The following is a 6,000-nucleotide window of genomic DNA, read 5'->3' on the forward strand; positions in this document are numbered from 1 at the left end:
AAAACATATTCTGACTGGCTGCACCCCTGCCTAGTCATGTGAAATCCATAGATTAGGGCCTAATGTCCTTATATGAACTGTAACTCAGTAAAATTGTACTAAAAATAACATACACTGTTAGAAAAAAGGGTTCTAAAAGGGTTCTTTGCAGAGGGATAGGGTTATACCACGAACCATTTTGATCAGAAGAACCCTTTTTGGTTTTTTGTAAGGCAAAGAATTCTACCTAGAACCTTTAACATCCTAAGAACCGTTTTAGGAAAAAAGGGTTATTTGATGATTCTTTGGAAGGCAAGAAGGGTTCTACATAGAACCATATACAGTGCATTCGGAAAGTATTCAGACCCCTTGACTTTTTCCACATTTTGTTATGTCCCCCCCCGCTCTCTGCTCCAGTTGCAGAAGGACCAGGTTGGTTTTTAATAGAATAATTTAGGTTTTTCCTATTGTTTTCGTTGCTTGAACAATTACTTTAGAAAATATGTCTTCCCACTAGGTTTCTCACTTAACCCTTTTTAAGGACATAACCTAGACAAAACCTACCTTGTTGACTGAATAAGTCAAGGCAAGCTTTTTGCAAAACTGATTGTATGGAGATACCCTACTGTTTTGTTCATTTTGTTTGTTTGGTGAGCTGAAGCCATATTCTAAAATATATATACAGAGGGGAAAAAAAGTATTTAGTCAGCCACCAATTGTGCAAGTTCTCCCACTTAAAAAGATGAGAGAAGCCAAACTTCAGACGGGCCTGGACATGTACTGGCTTAAGCAGGGGGACACGTCTGGCACTGCAGGATTTGAGTCCCTGGCGGCGTAGTGTGTTACTGATGGTAGGCTTTGTTACTTTGGTCCCAGCTCTCTGCAGGTCATTCACTAGGTCCCCCCGTGTGGTTCTGGGATTTTTGCTCACCGTTCTTGTGATCATTTTGACCCCACGGGGTGAGATCTTGCGTGGAGCCCCAGATCGAGGGAGATTATCAGTGGTCTTGTATGTCTTCCATTTCCTAATAATTGCTCCCACAGTTGATTTCTTCAAACCAAGCTGCTTACCTATTGCAGATTCAGTCTTCCCAGCCTGGTGCAGGTCTACAATTTTGTTTCTGGTGTCCTTTGACAGCTCTTTGGTCTTGGCCATAGTGGAGTTTGGAGTGTGACTGTTTGAGGTTGTGGACAGGTGTCTTTTATACTGATAACAAGTTCAAACAGGTGCCATTAATACAGGTAACAAGTGGAGGACAGAGGACCCTCTTAAAGAAGAAGTTACAGGTCTGTGAGAGCCAGAAATCTTGCTTGTTTGTAGGTGACCAAATACTTATTTTCCACCATAATTTGCAAATAAATTCATTAAAAATCCTACAATGTGATTTTCTGGAAAAAAATATCTCAATTTGTCTGTCATAGTTGACGTGTACCTATGATGAAAATTACAGGCCTCTCTAATCTTTTTAAGTGGGAGAACTTGCACAATTGGTGGCTGACTAAATACTTTTTTTCCCCACTGTATATTTTTACATCCTCGTCAATCTACACACAATACCCCATAATTACAAAGCAAAAACAGGTTTTTAGAAATGTTTGCACATTTATTACAAATATAAAACTGAAATATCACATTTACATAAGTATCTAGACCTTTTACTCAGTACTTTGTTGAAGCACATTTGGCAGCGATTAAAGCATCAAGTCTTCTTGGGTATGACGCTACAAGCTTGGCACACCTGTATTTGGGGAGTTTCTCCCATTCTTCTCTGCAGATCCTCTCAAGCTCTGGCAGGTTGGATGAGGAGCGTCGCTACACAGCTATTTACAGGTCTCTCCAGAGATTTTTGATTGGGTTCAAGTCCGGGCTCTGGCTGGGCCACTCAAGGACATTCAGAGACTTGTCCCGAAGCCATTCATGCGTTGTCTTGGTTGTGTGCTAGGGTCGTTGTCCTGTTGGAAGGTGAACCTTCGCCCCAATCTGAGGTATGAGCGCTCTGGATACGTTTTTCATCAAGGATTTCTCTGTACTTTGCTCCAATCATCTTTCCCTCGATCTTGACTAGTGTGCCAGTCCCTGCCGCTGAAAAACATCCCCACAGCATGATGCTGCTACCACCATGATTCACCGTAGGCATGGTGCCAAAGAATGATGCTTGGCATTCAGGCAAAAGCGTTCAATCTTGGTTTCATCAGAATCTTGTTTATCATGGTCTGAGAGTCCTTTAGGTGCCTTTTGGCAAACTCCAAGCGGGCTGTCATGTGCCTTTTACTGAGGAGTGGCTTCCGGCTGGCCACTCTACTATAAAGGCCTGATTGGTGGAGTGCTGCAGAGATGGTTGTCCTTATGGAAGGTTCTCCCATCTCCACAGAGGAACTCTGGAGCTCTGTCAGAGTGACCATCGGGTTCTTGGTCACCTTCCTGACCAAGGCCCTTCTCCCCCCAATTGCTCAATTTGGCCGGGCGGCCAGTTCTAGGAAGAGTATTGGTGGTTCCAAACTTCTTCCATTTAAGAGTGATGGCCACTGTGTTCTTGGGGACCTTCAATGCTGCAGACATTTTTTGGTATCCTTCCCCAGATCTGTGCCTCGACACAATCCTTTCTCGGAGCTCTACGGACAATTCCTTCGACCTCATGGCTTGGTTTTTGCTCTGACATGCACTGTCAACTGTGGGACCTTTATATAGACAGGTGAGTCATGTCCAATCAATTGAATTTACCACAGGTGGACTACAATTAAGTTGTAGAAACATCTCAAGGATGATCAATGGAAACAGGATGCACCTGAGCTCAATTTCGAGTCTCATAACAAAAGGTCTGAATACTTTTATTTTTCATAATTTTGCAAACATGTATAAAAACTTGTTTTCGCTTTGTCGTTATGGGGTATTGTGTGTAGATTGATGAGGGGAAAAAGTATTTAATCAATTTTAGAATAAGGCTGTAGCATAACAAAATGTGGAAATAGTAAAGGTGTCTGAATACTTTCCGAATGCACTGTATAATATTTATGTTCTAGATTTTCAGAATTGTTCTTTTTACTGTAATATCTGTGTTTTTGCATTTACATTGATTGGTTAATACATTTTATGCTACACAAAGATAAATATCATACCGTTTTCTAAACTTTCCAATCTGTTGGATTAATTGCACCCATTACTGAGATGGTTGTTCCAGTTTAGATGATTGAGGTAGTCTCAGTATTCTATCTTCCCTACCCTTGCAGTCATACTGAATGCAGGTTGCAGATGATTAACAATTTCACTTGTTGGATATCCTAACTAAGGTTGGATTCCAATAGGAATTACACATCACTTTACAAGCCAGCATAATGTGACTTGCAGGCCTGATGTGGCCTGTAGATCAGAAGATCCCTAACATCACTCTGTTAGGGAATAACTAAGCCCTCAAATAAATTCCTTATGATATACAGTACAAGTCAAAAGTTTGGCCACACCTACTCATTCAAGGGTTTTTCTTTTTTTAAACTATTTTCTACATTGTAAAATAATAGTGAAGACATCAAAGCCATGCAATAACACATATGGAATCATGTAGTAACCAAAAAAGTGTTAAACAAATGAAAATATATTTTATATTTGAGATTCTTCAAAGTAGCCACCCTTTGCCTTGATGACAGCTTTGCACACTCTTGCTATTTTCTCAACCAGCTTCACCTGGTATGCTTTCCCAACAGTCTTGAAGGAGTTCCCACATATGCTGAGCACTTGTTGGCTGCTTTTCCTTCACTCTGCAGTCCAACTCATCACAAACCATCTCAATTGGGATGAGGTGTGGGGATTGTGGAGGCCAGGTCATCTGATGCAGCACTCCATCACTCTCCTTCTTGGTCAAATAGCCCTTACTCAGCCTGGAGGTGTGTTGGGTCATTGTCCTGTTGAAAAACAAATGATAGTCTCACTAAGCGCAAACCAGATGGGATGGTGTATCGCTGCAGAATGCTTTGGTAGCCATGCTGGTTAAGTGTGCCTTGAAGTTCAAAAATCACAGACAGTGTCAACAGCAAAGCACCATCACACCTCCTCCTCCATGCTTCACGGTGGGAACCACACATGCAGAGATCATCCGTTCATCTACTCTGCGTCTCACAAAGACCTGGAGGTTGGAACCAAAAATCTGATTTCCACCGGTCTAATGTCCATTGCTCGTGTTTCTTGGCCCAATCAAGTCTCTTATTATTGTTGTCCTTTAGTAGTGGTTTCTTTGCAGCAATTCGAACATGAAGGCCTGATTCACACAGTCTCCTCTGAACAGTTGATGTTGAGATGTGTCTGTTACTTGAACTCTGTGAAGCATTTATTTGGGCTGCAATTTCTGAGGCTGGTAACTCTAATGAACTCATCCCCTGCAGAAGAGGTAACTCTGGGTCTTCCTTTCCTGTGGCGGTCCTCATGAGAGCCATTTTCATCATAGCGCTTCATGGTTTTTGCGACTGCACTTGAAGAAACGTTCAAAGTTCTTGAAATGTTCCGTATTGACTGACCTTCATGTCTTAAAGTAATGATGGACTGTCGTTTCTCTTTGCTTATTTGAGCTGTTCTTGCCATAATATGGACTTGGTCTTTTTACCAAATAGGGCTATCTTCTGTATACCACCCCTACCTTAGTTGTCACAACACAACTGATTGGCTGAAACGCATTAAGAAGGAAAGAAAAGAGTGTGCAAACCTGTCATCAAGGCAAAGGGTGTCTACTTTGAAGAATCTCAAATATAAAATATATTTTATATAGAACCAACCCTCGGCAAAGGGTTCTACCCAGCACCAAAAAGGGTTTCTATATGGGGACAAACCAAGGAACCCTATATTGTTCTTGTCACGCCCTGGCTCTGGGGACGCTTGTATGTTGAGCCAGGGTGTGAGTTTTCTTTGTTTGTTCTAGTTTTGTATTTCTATGTTGGCCAGGGTGGCTCCCAATCGGAGACGGCTGTAGCTCGTTGTCTCTGATTGGGAGCCATACTTAGGTAGCCGTTTGGCATTGTTTTATGTGGGATCTTGTTCCAGTATAGGTTTGTGTTAGAACCGAGGACGTCACGTTATCGTTTGTTGTTTTTGTTCGTGTGTTCATACTAATAAAAATAAGTATGTTCGCAAATAACGCTGCGCATTGGTCCACTGTTTCCTCCGACGATCGTGACAGTTCTACTTAGCACAATTTTTTCTATGAGTGTATGGTAGAAGAACAAAAACACATGAGAAATCAAAATAAGAAATAATAAGAACTAATTTATATACAGGGTCAGTTCCAGGGTCAGTTCCAATACCATATTTACAATGTGCAGGGATACTGGAGTGATAGAGGTAGATATGTACATATAGGGGTAAGGTGACTAGGCATCAGGATATATGATAAACAGAGTAGCAGCAGCATATATTATGATTATATGTGAGTGTGTGTGCGTGTGTGTAGAGTCAGTATAAATGTGTGTGCATGTTATGTGTGTGTGAGCAAATGAAGTGCGTGTGTGTGTGTGTTGGAGTGTCAGTGTGCGTGAGTGTGTAGAGACCTGTGAGTGTGCATGGAGACGGTGCAAAAAAATAAGTAAAATAGATGGGTCAACTCAGATAATCCGTGTAGCCATTTTGTTAGCTATTTAGCAGTCTTATGGCTTGGGGATGGAAACTGTTCAGGAGCCTGTTGGTGTCAGACTTTATGCACCGGTACTGCTTGCCGTGCGGAAGTAGTCCACACCACCCTCTGTAGCACCATGCGATTGAGGGCAGTGTTGTGGCCATACCAAGCAGTGATGCAGCCAGTCAAGATGCTCTCAATGGTGTAGCTGTACAGCTGTGCAACTTTACAAATTCCCTTGACTTGCAAAAGGCTTGAAGTCACACACACACACACACACACACACAAAGTAAACACACACACACAACGACAATGTTGAAAGCAGACTTGAATCATGAGCGTTGGGTGTTACAGCCAAATGCCATTAAAGGCCTCCCCCATTAACACTAATCAAAAACCACTTTAGTTGATAAGAACCCTGAGGTGG

Source organism: Coregonus lavaretus (assembly GCF_964263955.1).
Source record: "Coregonus lavaretus genome assembly, chromosome: 34".
Lineage (NCBI taxonomy): Eukaryota > Metazoa > Chordata > Actinopteri > Salmoniformes > Salmonidae > Coregonus > Coregonus lavaretus.